Source organism: Leopardus geoffroyi, chromosome B4, assembly GCF_018350155.1.
Source record: "Leopardus geoffroyi isolate Oge1 chromosome B4, O.geoffroyi_Oge1_pat1.0, whole genome shotgun sequence".
NCBI lineage: Eukaryota > Metazoa > Chordata > Mammalia > Carnivora > Felidae > Leopardus > Leopardus geoffroyi.
In genome coordinates, this window is record NC_059341.1 from 51312811 (window position 1) to 51328996 (window position 16186).

Sequence of the window (16186 nt, forward strand, 5' to 3'; positions counted from 1 at the left end):
ATTATAATCCATGTTTCTAAAAGAAAGTTCTAGCAGAAAACAAGTGTTTTTAAAATGGAATTACTTCTGGATAATGTTATGTGATAATATGGAAATTTATAATGGAAGAGTAGTTTTGTTTTTGTTTTTTAAGAAGAAAATGGTATTATTCTAATCTCACAAAGCACATGTTTTCAAACAGCTAACAGATTTAAAGTGCATTAAGAGTGTTCAGGTGTTTCCACATTATGTTGGGGTTAGGTAAGCAATCTAGGGAATATTTATAGAAAAAAAGAACATTTGATTGCTAAGCTCTATCTCTTCTTGTTCTCAAAGCACTTTATGTTATGTTTCATGACATAAATAGCACAGATAGCATTCTCAGCCAGAGATTAGGAGCAATTTCTCTGCAATCATAAATCCTCCAAAATCTCTTGCAAAGGAATTATTCAAACGCGGACATTTGCCTAAACAAATAATGAAGATATAGGAATGGTGGCTACTATACAAAAGCTCTATTAATATTAACAGTAGCTAGCATACAAAAACTTCTATTAGTCCACAGTCTGATTTGGGGGGCTATAATATATGTATTTTAGAACTAATATTTGCTTAGTACATCAATTTATGTTCTAACAGTTCACTTATTACACTTTCCTAATAGATTTCTTTTTTGTTTGTGTGATTATTTTTGATGGATTGGCTATTTATTTGAACAAGTATGTAAAACAGATTGCTATGTAACAAAACTACTCCCACATTATTTGGTCTGGGAAGACTATTTTCAGAGTCTACACCTATTTTCAGTGTAGAGTCTATACTAAGTTTTTGGCTTATAGCCTCTTGAGTGTCTGTTTAAAATTTAACAAATCATACCTGAATACTGAACACCTACCTATTCTACAAATTGCAACTAATCTGAGTTTATCTTTTCTTTTTCCTCTTCCTCTTTGTGCCCCATTTCCCTTCCTGTTGGTGTGAATGTGTTTCTCCTTGCTTGCTTTCTTCCTTTATTCTTGGCTGCTTTTAAGAGGTTTTAGGTGCCTTTCTTCATCAGCAGTGTTCTAAAATTTCACAATGTTATTTTCTGGTGCATGTCATTGTTTTCATTAATTGTACTGACACTCACCTCACCTTCTAAATTTAGAGATTCCTGCATCTCAGTTCTAGGGATTGTTTTTGTATTATGCCTTTAACAATTTTTTCAACTCTAGTTTTATGTGTTCTTTCTGTTTGAAATGGGCATTAATCAGATTTTGAAATTACAAGATCCATTCTTTTTTTTTTTAAGTTTATTTATTTATTTATTTTGAGAGAGAGAGAGCACGAGCAGCAGAGGTGGAAAGAGAGAGAAGGAGAGGGAAAATCCTTAGCAGGCTCCGCACTGTCAGCACAGAGCGTGATGCAGGGCTCGATCCCATGAACTGTGAGATCATGACCTGAATCAAAACCAAGAGTTGGGCACTTAACCAACTGAGCCACCCAGGATCCCCCAAGATTGACTCTTAATGCTGACATTTTCTCTCCTATTGACATGTTCTGTATCTTTAATTTCTCCTTTATGATTTATTTCATAGATTCTACCTTGAGTATGCATATATATATATATATATGCATATATATGTATGTATATATGTATACACACACACAATTTTTAAGAGTGCTTTCTCATTTGTTGCTATCGTGTTGAAATAGTGTATACATTAATTTCAATTTAAAGAAAAAGTTTGACATATGCTGCAGTAGAATTTGAAACTATATAATCCCTTTCATAGTTAACTTCACCTTTATGAATTAGTTTTGTTCTAAATCACACTGTAATACAGTAATTCAAAATAGGAGAGATAGTTTACCAGACCAAAAAAAAACAAAAAACAAAAAACAACAAAACTAAAGGAGTTCGAGGAGTTCGTGACCACTAAGTCACACCATAATACATAAATATATGATTTTTACTACATGATATATGTGTGTAGGAATTTCAATTAAAGAAGGTAAAGATGCTTATATCATTCCCAAACAACTTGAAAACTCAGTTGACATCATTAATAGAACTGACCTATGAAAGTTATGCCTTTCTAATCCTAAATCACTTTTAGAACAAGTTTTGAAAGCTAATCTTTCATTTGGGTATCATATTCTAAAGGAAAATTTTATTCAATATGTAATGTTAGTAATTCACTAAATTACATGGGACTTTTTTTTTTTAAGAAAAATAATGAATACCTCACCAATTTGCAAAGATTTTCAAAGCATATGTGAACTAAATAATTGAATGCCTTTGCTAATTTTTCTCAGTGTGCATACTTATAATTGCAATTATCTTTTCAAGGTAACAATTCAGTATTTATCTTACTCTTTTAAATTATTCTTGAGGTGTTTATCGTTTGATGAGGTTTTAGTTTCCGGCTACATATATAATAGTTGAAACATGATAGCTAATAGTAATTACAACTCAGCTATTTGCCCTCTCTCTTCTCTAAAAATGTATGTCAGTCTTTCTGTAGGCGCTAGTAATTTCCCTTGAAGTTACTTTAGTTTTTGTCAAAAGTTTGTGAGTAGACTAAAAAAGAATTTTGTTAGCTCTTAGCTGTTTCCTAATCACTTTAAGTTGGTCAGTAGAACAAAAGTGACTATGGTCTTCAAGAACTGTCTTCCTCTGTGATGTGGCCGCTGTATCAGGAAGCTTGAGTGAGCAGCATGGGGTTTACTACAGTGAGGGCACATTCTGCAAAAATAGGCATTTAAAAGGCTGAGCAATGCATTTGTGAGAAGGATATGTTACTCATACTTTCTCAACTCCTTTCATTATCCTTTAGAAATAAATAATCCAGGGGCACCTGGGTGGCTCAGTCGGTTGAGCATCTGACTGTTGGTTTTGGGTCAGGTCACGATCTTGCAGTTTCCTGAGTTCAAGTCCGGTGTCAGGCTCTGTGCTGGCAGTGTAGAGCCTGCTTGGCATTCTCTGTCTTTATTTCTCTCTTCCCCTCCCCTGCTCATGCTGTCTCTGTCTCTCTCAAAATAAATAAATAAACTTTAAAAAGAGAGAAATAAATAATCCAAAATTAAATGTTCAGAATTCAAATTGAATCATACAATTAAATGGAATTGAATGAATAAAAAGTATGATTCCTCTGAAAGACTATTATAAACAGACCTCAAAATATGTAAAGCTTCGGGGCGCCTGGGTGGCGCAGTCGGTTGAGCATCCGACTTCAGCCAGGTCACGATCTCGCGGTCCGTGAGTTCGAGCCCCGCGTCGGGCTCTGGGCTGATGGCTCAGAGCCTGGAGCCTGCTTCCGATTCTGTGTCTCCCTCTCTCTCTGCCCCTCCCCCGTTCATGCTCTGTCTCTCTCTGTCCCAAAAATAAATAAATGTTGAAAAAAATTAAAAAATATATATATATGTAAAGCTTCAAATAGAAGAAAAGTATATTTCCTGCTCACATAAAATACTAAATATGTGTTCCTGATCAGTGAAACATCTCTCCTCCAACATCTTCAATGTCTGGCTTCCAAATATCGTGCCCCAGGGCACTGGAAAGGGAAAAAGAAAGACAAATCATGTGTGGGAGGTTTGGGTGGGCTAGTCTGGAAGTGGTGCGCTTCTCTTCTGTTCACATAAACCTGAATCATAAATGAAACATCAGTTCTTTGGCTGTTCTTGTGTCTCAAATGTTCTAGCTTTTGGACTAGCAATCATGCCATCAGTTCTGGTTCTCAGGTCTTCAGACCTGGACTGTAACTACACCATTGATTCTCCTGAATCCCCAGCTCACTGACTATAGATCTTAGGACTCCTCAGTCTCCATAGTCATATAAGCCAGTTTCTTATAACATGTATATTATTTATGTGTATATATACACACATAATGTATATGATATATATATATATATATATATATATATATATATATATATATATATATCAGGTCCTATTGGTTCTATTTCTGTGAAAAACCCTAATATAATTTCCAAGATGAAATTTTATTTTCTCTAATAGTATATCTCAAAATGTAATTTGCTCAGGGTTACACAAAGAGTAAAGGCAAGCTGGCCTAAAGCCTACAGTCTTTCCACTATAACACCCCACAGATCTCTCCTTTCCCTGCTCATTGATTCTTATGTGAAATAAAACAGATTTTTCTCTCTCCAACATTTTTTGCAAGATTTTGATATTATTGCTTCAGCCTCAATGATGTTATTCCAATAGGGTTATGATACATGTTTATATTTGGCTTTTTTTTTCTTACCTCATCTCCTTGGTTATGTTTTTGAAAAGTTGAGCCCATTAGAGCACCATCCCTTTATATTCATAAGTATAAAACCATGGTTAATTTTTTAGATATCTATTTTCTTTCTCATTTGAAGTAAATGTAATTGATTTTTTTTTCAGGCTTGCTTTACACCAACTATTTTCTTCTATGGTTTTTTTCTAACTTAAAATTCTGCAATGACTTTCTTACATTTCTGCCAATTCTCTATTACAAAGAAAGCTATGTCCCACATTAGTTTGTTATTGCTGCAAAACAATTTACCATGGACTTAATGACTTAAAACAACCACATATTTATTATCTTGGAACTTCAATAGATCAAAAGACCATGCAGCAGTGTTTACCTGGGTTTTCTGATTTGGGATCTCACCAGCCTGCAAGCTAGGTGTCAGCTGGGGCTGTGATCGTCTCTGAAGCCTTATTGGTTAAAGTACTATTTCCAGTCTCCTTGTGGCTGTAGAACTCTGATTCTTCTCTTTGTTGTCGTAGTTGGTGGTGGTGGTTGTCAGCCAGGGACCTCTCTGAGTTCTTGGATACATACTGCTTACAGTTCTTGTCACTTGGGTTTGTCCATATGACCTTGCAGATAATAGATGGATAGATAGGTAGATAAATAGATAGATAGATAGATAGATAGATAGGTAGATAATATAAACATATAGACAGATATTGATCGTGTGTTTGTGTGAGCCTTATACATATTTATCTTAATGTAATTATAGGACTGATATTTCATCATTTCTGCCATACTGTACTAGTTAGAAGCAAATCCCAGGCCCCACCTGCACTCAAGGGGAGGGGATCACATGGGATGTGTCTCACTGGGGATCACCTTAGGGTATATCGGTAATGTGCCCTAACTCTTTATTTGATGTTTGTTCTAAACAAAGTATATCTTTATTTTGTTTTATTTATAGATGGCAAGTGTTAATGGTGATTAGATCACATTTCACATGAATAATTAAGCATGTGTGGACCTGTTTTTTAGTGTGTTCTATATAATTTTGAGTCAATGTGCTCCATATAATCCCATTAGCCAGTTATGTCTTGGAATTTCATCTTAAGAAAATGAATTAATAAGCCAGCATTTGAAAAGTGATGCATTTTTACTTGCATCATTTTGTTAGATATGGTCAGGAAGTAGGCCACACTGGTTATGAGTGCTTTGGACAGTGAGATAAGCTTATACTATCTTTCTGGTTCTTTCCCACTCGGTAAGTCATCTAGTTTGAAAATAAAAGAGCAGAGCTGCCTTCATTTCAAACGATTAAGAAATACACAGTGAGTGCTTACTATGGGCCAGACATCATGCTAGGACATTGACAGTAAGAAAGGGAAATTAATAAAATCATTCATCCTCTGCCCTTGTAAAGTTTTCATTTTAGTGAGGAAGATTTAATATTTATATATCAAGTATAAATTGAGGTAAGTACAAGGTGCCTTGTACTTGCACAGATAGGAGAAACCTAGCTAAATTCTAAAGGGTAGGTGGAATAGGCTGAATAGTGGCCCTTTAAGATATCAGGCTCTAATTAATCTGGAACCTGTAAATGTTAGAATATGTATAAAAAAAGGATTTGCAAATGTGATTAAGTTAAGAATCTTGAGATGGGGAGATTATTGAAGTGGGCTCTAATATAATCACACGCATCCTTATAAGAAGGAGGCAGAGAGGAATTTGACATGGAAGAGAAGACAATGGAACCACAGAGACAGAAATTGGAGTGATCCATCACAAGCCAACGAATGCTGAGCCACCAGAAACCAGAAGAAGCAAGGAATGGATTTTCCCTTAGTGATTCTGAGGGAGCAGGACCCTGCTGACACATCGATTCCAACCCAGTGAAACTGATTTTGAATTTTTGGTCCCCGGAACTAGAAGAGATACTTATTTTGTGATTTTATGCCACAAACTTTGTGGTAATCTTTTACACAAGCCTTAAAAAACTAATAGAGAAGGTATTACAGACAGAAAGAACAGCTTGAACAGTCATAGAGTAGAAAGTAGATGGTAGATACTGGGCACTGGAGTACCTCTGCATTACTGGAAAGCAAAAACTGAGTATAAATGGTGAGAATCAGGGCTCCTTGACAAAATGAATACAAATTATGGTGGCCTTACATGGCATGCTAAACACATTGTCTTATAGGACATAAAGAGTTATGAAGGATTTTTAAGTAGAAGGGGCACCTGGCTGGCTCAGTCAGTGGAGCATGCAACTCTTGATCTTGGGGTTATAAGTTCAAGCCCCATGTTGGGTGTAGAGATTACATAAAAATAATTTTTTCAAAAAAAGAATTTTTAAGCAGGAGAGTAATACATTATTGTTAAATGCTCCATTCTGGGAAGTAATATAAGACATGGTTTGAAGTAGGGAAATAGAGAAGGTAAGAGAAACTAAATAAGTAGAAGCAATAACACCTGTTATGTTATTTGACACTCTCAAAGGGTCTCAGTTAGAGTGACAATGGGATCAAGGGAATATTGTTTTGAGAAATGCTTGGCCAATAAAAATTTAAAATTCAGCAGGATTCGGTGATTAGGGAGGTGGTATGAGAAAGGGAGAATAAACCTAAGATGAGTACCAAGTTTTGACTCAAAATTATGAAGTTGATAGTGGTGTAACTGAGCACTTGCTTTGTTCAATTTCACTTATGAGAAGCAGTTTGAAGGAGCAAATGCTTCCCGTTTTGGGCATGTGAAGTTTGAGATATCCTTGGGGGTGTCCAGTAGTAAGCTGGCTGTACAAGTCTAATGTGAGAAAACAGGCAGAGCTGAAGGGAAAAGCAGTTCATCTTATCAATACACATTCAGCACAGAGTTAAGCTTGTTTTTATGACAGGGATTGCAAATTGATATGCGATTTTCTGGAAAAAAAAACCCACTTTGATCTCTATAGAAGAGAGAAAGCTATTTACAAAGAGTTTTCCACATTTGGCTTTTTTAGATGATTTCTTAAGCCAAAATGCCTTAGATATTTTGGAGATTCTAAAAAAAAACACTAAATAAAATATTTCTGCTTATTTTAACAACCCCATAAATAAGCATTATGGATCCTATTTGTCCCAGTTTGTAAGCATGCATTCTGAGGCTCAGAGGGGATTTTAAGTATGCAACCCGGAGAAATTCTCCTAGTAAGTAGAAGCTAGAATTTAAGCTACAGTTTCTGTGATGAATAATTTAAGTAATTTTTCTACTGTATCATGCTATCTCTTGCTTTTAATATACCTCTTCTCTAAGCTAGATGATTCTTATTGGTAGCATTTCTTGAAACTGATTTTTTAAATCAGTTTGTAGTACCATATAACAAAACTGAAAATGTTACAGAAATTAATTTTCAAAACAAATCATAGTCCTATAATGTATAGCATAGCACTAAACAAAGAGTGGGTGTCCCAAATGTCATATATTAATTGTTGGCTGACAATTTTGATTGTACCAATCAAGCCAAGATTCATCACCAAATTTTCATTTTAAAAGATGATGAGTTGTGTAAAGCCAAAGTATTATTTTAACTTCTGTTACACAGAAATCTTCTGTCTCTGATAGACTTTTTTTTTTAACTTATTTAAGCAAAGACTTGGTCTCTGTCACTCTAATAATTAAATTCCTTCCAAAGGAACTCTAGCTGAGAACAGAAACTTCCCTATTTAGAATCTGAAGTGAAATATCCTTTTGCAAATCTGTTTTAATTTTGTGATCCTTATTCTTACACTTGTTTTTCTTATTCAATGGTGACAATATTTAGCTATGTTCTTCTCTAGTTGCAAAGGGAACTGTATTTTGTTAGGATTCTTTGAAAATACATTCACAAAAAGTGTATTTGATTAAGGAAAAATGTTGACAATTTTCTTCCTCAAGAACAAATTTTTTTTTTAATATTACCAATGCTTTGGTTGGTTTTCTGCCCTATATGGACACATATTTAAAAGCCATTTCCATCATTAGCCTGGTTCCTAAGAACTTGGATTTGTTCCCACTATTCCCTGTCTACCAGGTTTAAAGTTGTAATAGTGACCATTTGGAGAATTCTAGTTGAGCATCAGGCTTCTCTGAACTATAAGCCTGGACAGGCCAGCTGCTCCTCAGGAACTCGTCTCTAGGGTTGGGTTCCACATGTTCATTTCTATCGCAACCGAGCACATCCCTCTGTCTGGGGTATGCTCTATTCTTTAGTGATCATTGAAATCAAGTAGGCTTTAATACTTCAATCAAGTCATGCTGAATCAGAAAAGAATTAATATATATACAAGCATACCTCAGAAATATTGGAGGTTTGGTTCCATACCACCACAATAAAGCAAATACTGCAACAAAGTTAATAAGGGTGTTTTTGGAACATATAAAAGTACAGTGCATATAAAAGTTATGTTTACACTATACGGTAGTCTATCAAGTACACAATAGCATAATATCTAAAAGCACTTGTATACTTTAATTAAAAAGTGCTTTCTTGCTAAAAATGCTAACAATCATCTGAGTTTTCCATAATCACTGATCACAGGTCACCATAATAAATATAATAATAATAAAATTTGAAATATTGTGAGAAGTACCAAAATTTGATGCAGGCACAAAGTGAGCATATGCTGTTGGAAAAAAAAAATGGCGCTGATGGACTTACTTCAGGCAGGGTTGCCACAAACCTTCAATTTGTAAAATCACAGTATATGTGAAGTACAATAAAATGAGGTATGTCAGTAGAAACAAAAAATATTCAAAAATGTCCAAGATAACTATGCACAGTAATAACTTTGGAGATGATCAGTGGTAATGAAAACGAATGAGCAATTCTGAAAAACACTTAGGAAAATTTGTTTGCAAAGACAGATTCGGTTTAGCATGATGACAACTTATCAGGTCTATAATATTGGTATACTAACTGCCTTATTAACAGCAGTGGGGAAACTGATTAGAAAAGATAATTTTGGTTTCAAGATATATTACATTTGAGAGTAATCTGATTATTAAAATAACTATTAAATTTATTATGAAAGAACTATATTACCTAGGGGCGCTGGGTGGCTCAGTCGGTTAAGCGTCTGACTCTTGATTTTGGCTCAGGTCATGATCTCACAGTTCATGGAATCAAGCCCTGTGAAGGGCTCTGTACTGACAGTGTGAAGATTGCTTGGGATTCTCTCTCTCTCTCTCTCTCTCTCTGTCTCTCTCTGCCCCACCCCTGCTCTCCTCACATGCACTTTCTCTTTCTCTCTCTCAAAACAAGTAAACATTAAAAAAAGAAAAGAAAACTACATTACACAAAATCTCCGTGATATTACTCAGTTTTAGAGAAGAGAAAATAAGAGTGTCTGAGTGTTAAATGTGAACTAGTATCTCTCAGTCAGTCCATACAGAGAGATGGCCTGTGTTTCATTTTATGTTATGTTTATTTTAAAACTTTCTGATATAACAATCCCACTTATAGTGCCCATATAATACACATGGTAAAACAGATATAAAACAAAAGGGGATTCTTAACATGGTAGCTAATTAACTAAGGAGTGAATTCCCACCCCATTTAAAGGTATTCAAATACAAAGTTAGTACAAAGACAAGCTAAAATTCTCTGGCTGGACTGGTGCCCCAAATTGCCAGTTTATATTTAATTAATTAATTAATTTTATTTATTTATTTATTTTAGTTAATATCCCATGATGTTCTTTCCCAGCAGGTTACGTCCTGGTAAGATTGCTTTCTCCTGAGGGCAGGCTTTGTTAAGAAGAACAGAATGATCTGGCATGTTTAAAAATGGTTCATTTTCTTCTCTCCTTGCCAGAAGCATGAGGGCATTTTTCTCTGGTGTACACTCCAAATATCTGGTAAAGCTCCTAGAGGTAAAACTCACAAAAGTGTAGAGCTTCCCTGTACCTGGGTCACCCTGGAGACTTTCTCACACTTGTCTGAAGTGAGCCTCCATCAATTCATCAACCACAGTTCAGGTTTTCCTATCCTGGCACTGGTTCCCACAGAGGGTTCTGCTCTGGTAAGTTGTGATTTTCCAAATTTGCCTCTCTGTCTCTCCACCTAACGCTCTGCCTTGTGACTTCACTTTTCTAATGAATTTACGAAGAGTTGTTGATTTTTTCAGTTTGTTCGGTTTGTTACTTGTTATTAGGAGTGAGTGACAACTTCTAAGCTCCTTACATAACAATAGCAATATTTCATTTTAGGGGGTGGGAAATTACAGAAATCTGGGAACAGAAATCTACACAGCATGCCAGTTGAAATAAGGTAATTATTATACTTGTTTTACAGATGGTTAGCAGACTCAGAGGGATTACATAATTAGCTTATGATTTTACATCAACAATTGGCAAATACACGTTTTAAATAAGTCCTGGCATTAATATTACATGCTAGACTTTCTTAGAACAATGAAAGCAAGTTTATGGAATTTCCATTTTTTAAAGCTGGAATACACATATCTCAGATACTCGTCATCTTGTAAGTCACTAATCAAGAACTCAAACACATTTAAGTATTAGGCATGTAACATAACTGTATGAAATGGCAAGAAATGGATAGATATAAAAAAAAAAAAGGAGATACTTAACATGGTAGTTAACTAAGGAGTGAATTCCCACCCCATAAAGGCGTTCAAATACAAAGTTAGAACAAAAATAAACTAAAATTCTCTGGCTGCCCCAATTTGGTGCCCCAAATTGCCAGTTTTTATTTCTTTCTTTCTTAAAGATTTTATTTTCTAAGTAATCTCTACACCCAGCATAGGGCATGGACTTACAACCCTGAGATCAAGAGTCCCATGCTCTACTGACTGATCCAGCCAGGTGGCCCCCTCTCCAAATCGCCAGTTTTTTTAAAAACCTTCTTATAAGCGATTAAATTTTAGGTTATTTTGTGAATTTTTCAATTTTTAACACTACATAAAACAATTTGATTATGATTTTCAATCATTTTGAATTCACCTAAACATAAGAAATCAGGATTTATGTCCTTAAACTATTGGTTCAAATCCAGGACTAAAATATCTCACATAGAAAACCAAAAAAGAAAACGAATACATACCAAAAATAAAGTTGAAAATAAATTATAAGACAAGCTAAAAATAAAACATATGGGAACAAAACAAATATACTTATCCTGAAAGTAATCTGATTGTAGAGTTCTAACTCTCCTGAAAGTAATCTGATTGTAGAGTTCTAACTCTCACTAAATATTGTGTTAGGTAAAAATACAAACTTTTGCAAACCCTACATCATTCAAACCTCACAATAATGATATCAATAACAATTCTTTTCCCTAAATCCTCAAAATTACACGTTATTATTGTTATTATTAGCAGTTTTAATGGTCCAAGTGACTTTTTAAAAGACTTATCCTCCTAATACAAATGTTCACCATTTCCTCTTGCATTTCAGGTTTCCTTACAGAATATTTTCCTTCTACTGAAATGACATCCTTAAAAGTTCCTTTAGTGACCATCTCTTGGACATATGATAATTTTGTCTGAAACTGTCTTTATTTTTCTCTTGCTCTTGAGAGATAATGTCTTTGGATATTTATTGGTTGCTTTAGAGTGAGTGTGGCAAAATTTTCTTTTGCAAAAATATAGAAGCCTAGTACTCACCTGTTTCCTCTTCATTTTTATTCATTCCCTCAGTTGCTACTATCATCATCATCATCATCATAACTGTGACTCTCTGTTTCTGAATTTAAATTTAAGAAAAACATTTCAATATTTTTTCATGTAAGATAATTTGACTAATGTCATAGAAATTTAAGATACTTAGTTTTATTCTTTCATTTAAACTCTAGTTTGTGGCAATTTATCAGCTTAGAAGTATAAACCTTAAGCTGTCTTGATGCAGCTTCAAAAAGGTTAAAATCTGGATTCATGAAATTAATTGCTCTTTCCTTCTTCCCTTGATCATTTTAACTCTGATCCAAATAAATAATTTAAATCTATTTGTGAAGAGATAATTATGCCAATTAAATTCAGTTGACTGCTCTCAAAAACTTAGAGCCTGGAAAATTAGTCTTTACAAGTTGTTGTAAATCTTTGTAATTCACAGCTAAGTTATCGGGGTACCTTGGTGGCTTAGTTGGTTAAGCATCCTACTTCGGCTCAGGTCATGATCTCGCAGTTTATGGGCTCGAGCCCCACGTTAGGCTCTGTGCTGACAGCTCAGAGCCTGGAGCTTGCTTCAGGTTCTGTGTCTCCCTCTCTCTCTGCACCTCCCCCCTTTCTCTCAAAAATAAGTAAACAAAAAAAAATAACTTGGTTATTTTGAAAGTCTTGTGGATACTGAGAACATTATGGGCTTAGCATTAGATATGTATCCTATGTGTTTTGTAATTTTTACTATCTAATTTATATTGAGTAATCTTCAATAATCTAACTTTATTTCTGTAGGAATCATGGAATAAAAGTCCATGGTTGTTTATTTAAAAAAAAAAAGAAGAAGAAGAAGAAGAAAGAAAGAAAGAAAGAAAGAAAGAAAGAAAGCCTGTCTCTTTAATTCCCCACCCAAGCTTGGTGGGAAAGCCAAAGAACATGAGAAAATTTCAGAATCCATTGTTTCAAATACTCATTTTTTAGGTTTATTTATTTGTTTATTTGAGAGAGAGAGAGTTAGTGAGCATGAACCGGAGAGGTACAGAGATAGAGGGAGAGACAGAGAATCCCAAGCAATCTCTGCACTGTCAGAGCAGAGCCTGACATGGGGCTTGATGTCATGAATCATGAGATCATGACCTGAGCCAATATCAAAAGTCTGATGCTTACCCATCAGTGGGAAGGCCTTTCACTTCCTCTTTCCAGAATCCTGCTTACCTTTTTTTAAACACTTCTTCTGGCCTTGGCTCTGGTATATATAATTTCTGACCTAATTTTCACTTTCTTGCCCATAGTTCATCTCTCTTCAAAATTTGTCCATACTTGAACTAAATTATTAACCAATCCATCTATTAGCTTTCACCTTCGGCAAGTCTCCTAAATTCTCTTTCATGTGGCTTTTGTGAGTACGGACAACTCTGGTAAGACCAAAACCTCTCTTGGCTTTCAATCTAATAGACTCAGTTTTTTGACATTTTTAAGGCCTCTATTTCACAGATCAATAAGACTTGGAAAACAAATTGAAAGCATTAATGTCATTTCAAATTGACAACTTGTCTGTTCAAGAGAAAGTATCTGATCTGTGGGTGGAAATGTGTTAAGGAGTTTACAGAGAATATGCTGATAAAGTTGACTTTTTCACAGCAGGGCAATGGTGTCCTGCATTTGATAAAATGACCCCTCAGATAATAGAAGACCCAACAAAAAATTGTAGTAGTTAAAAGTTTGAAGTGCAAATTCTCAACATCCACCAATGATAACCAAATAAATTCAAAAAAGTTTCTTAACCTTTTTTGTGTTGTGACTTCTTCATCTATAAAATACTCATAATAATAACGAATCAGGCAAGTAGCTGATGGAGGGATAAACAAATTCATGCACAGAGTAAACACTCAGTAAGTGCCACCTTGTTATGATTTCACTGTTCCTTTTGAAATCAGAAACATTTTGATTCTGCAAATCTCCAGCTCCTATCTACAAATCTCTCCAGTCTGAGAGATTGTTCCTGTCCTTCATTCTCTTAGCAAAGAATGTTGTATCAAAAGATATCAAAGAATGTTGGATGTTGTATCAAAATTCTCAATTACAAACAAACATTCACTCTAGGTTCTGGAGTCTGAGCCTAACTATAGAATCTACTCATATATTAAAAATAGCAGATGACACATCTGTATTATCTGTCCCAGAGGATGCAAAGTATAGTTAAGTGCAACTCTAGCTGGCTTTGTTGTGATAAAGGCTCTGTGCCATTGAGTTACAATCTTGAGCCAAGATTATACCTGGAAAGATGATTTCCTCTGTGTTAGTGGTCTTAACACTGGAGTGCACCTAAACTCCTTAAAGTCTTGTTAAATGCAGCTTCCAGGACCACTCTAAAACCTACTAAATAAGAATTTCTGTGGGGCTATGCTTCAAGAAAATGCATTTTAACATGTACCCTAAGTAATTTTGAAGCAGATGGTAGTTGGTTACAACAGGATTGGAAAACCCCTCTCAAGTGCTATAACTAAAGGCCCAAGTGAGATGACTACAGAAGCCTAATGAACCTATTCACCCAGTCAACCCAATGTAATGTGAGATTAGTCCACCACTTACACATGCATGCCAATTTCCAAAGTAGTAGCTGTCCAAGTATATTCTGTGGCCATTGCCATGGAAGATAACGCACATGGTGCAAGAAGCATGATGTTCCTCAGTTGTATTTCACAGAGTGAACATGAAGTTTAAGCCATGCCCTATAGAATGGGGAGCCAATCTGCATATTTGACATGTTTGAGGAACTGAAAACTTATACTCCTTAATATCGTATATCAGGGAGGAGAAATTACACCAGATAACGTAAAAATAGACATGGAGCAGATCATAGAATGTTTTGTAGGTTAAAGTAATGATTTTGAATTGTATTTTGAGAGCTAGGGGAAGCATTTATAGATGACCACTTTTGCCGCTGTGTAGAGAATGTGTTACAGGAGGCAAGAGTGGAAACAGAGGGATGAAACAGGTTAACACAGCAATTTAGGCAGGAAAGAACAATGGCATGATTAAAACAAAGCAACAGAAATGAAAAGAAGAGTTTGTCTTCAAGATGTATGAAGACAGAATAAGCAAGAATCTAGAAATAGTTGAAAGTAATGAAAAAAGGTAAAGGAAGAAATCAAGATCCTTTAAGGATTTTGAATTGGGAGAAATAGGATTTATGGTACCATCAATGGTATTTTTAAAAAAGTTGGTGAGATCTGGGAACAACTTAGACGAGATGAAGAATCAAGAACTTGATTTGGAATCTCTTAAAGTTTAGGATGTTAGATGTGAGTCAGCTTCTCAGAGGAGATGTCTGGATAAAGATGTATATTTTGAATCATCAGCATAAAAACGGAGGATCTATATAAAAGGAAATATTTCTGCCAATCCATAGAAATTTGAACTGCTTGAGAAACAACTATTGCCATTCATCTGGCTTATGTATTGTTTCTTGTAAAATTTCATTTTCAAATGAAGAGAGTTTCCTTTCTAAGAATGCTTTTGCCATCACACCAGCAGCATCAGCATAACCTGGGAACGTGTTAGAAATATAGAATTGCAGGCCCCATGCCTGCCTTATTGAATTGCTATCTACATTTGAACAAAATTCCTAGGTTATTCATTTGCACAATGAAGTACAAGATACAAGACAGTACCACTCTATGGTATGGTGGGGAAGAGGAAAAAGAATTAAGGAAAAACAGTACTACTGCTATACATGGGAAGCTGCAGCCACTGACCTGGCCTCCAGGGTTTTAAAACAACTCTGATAGAACTTTAGGGGTGCCTGAGTGGCTCAGTTGGTTAAGCGTCCCACTCTTGACTTCAGCCCAGGTCATGATCTCATGGTTCATGAGACTGAACCCCACGTTGGGCTCTGTGCTGACAGTGAGAAGCCTGCTTGAGATTCTGTCTCCCTCTCTCTCTACCCCTCCTGCCTTGCTTTCTATCTCTCTCAAAATAAATAAAAATAAACTTTAAAAAAATAAAATAAATAAAATAAAACAACTCTGATCAAACTTTAATATGCATTTGTGTATTGCTGTTGCTACACACAATTACACAAAAGGATTCACCAACCAGTACGATAAGAAAGGCATATTCATCAAGGTCAAGAATATTTTCTTCATCTATACATCCTCAGTACTTATCTAGTATTTATATGTAATGTCAGTAGGTAGTATATCGAGGGGTAGTATATCGAGTTTTTCAACTACTCTTTTAAACTTCCATGATTTATGAAGTCAATACAAAGTCCATATGCTTCATGGCTGTTGTATCATTCTCTTTAAATTACTTTTATTATTATTCTTTAATATTATAATGTAATT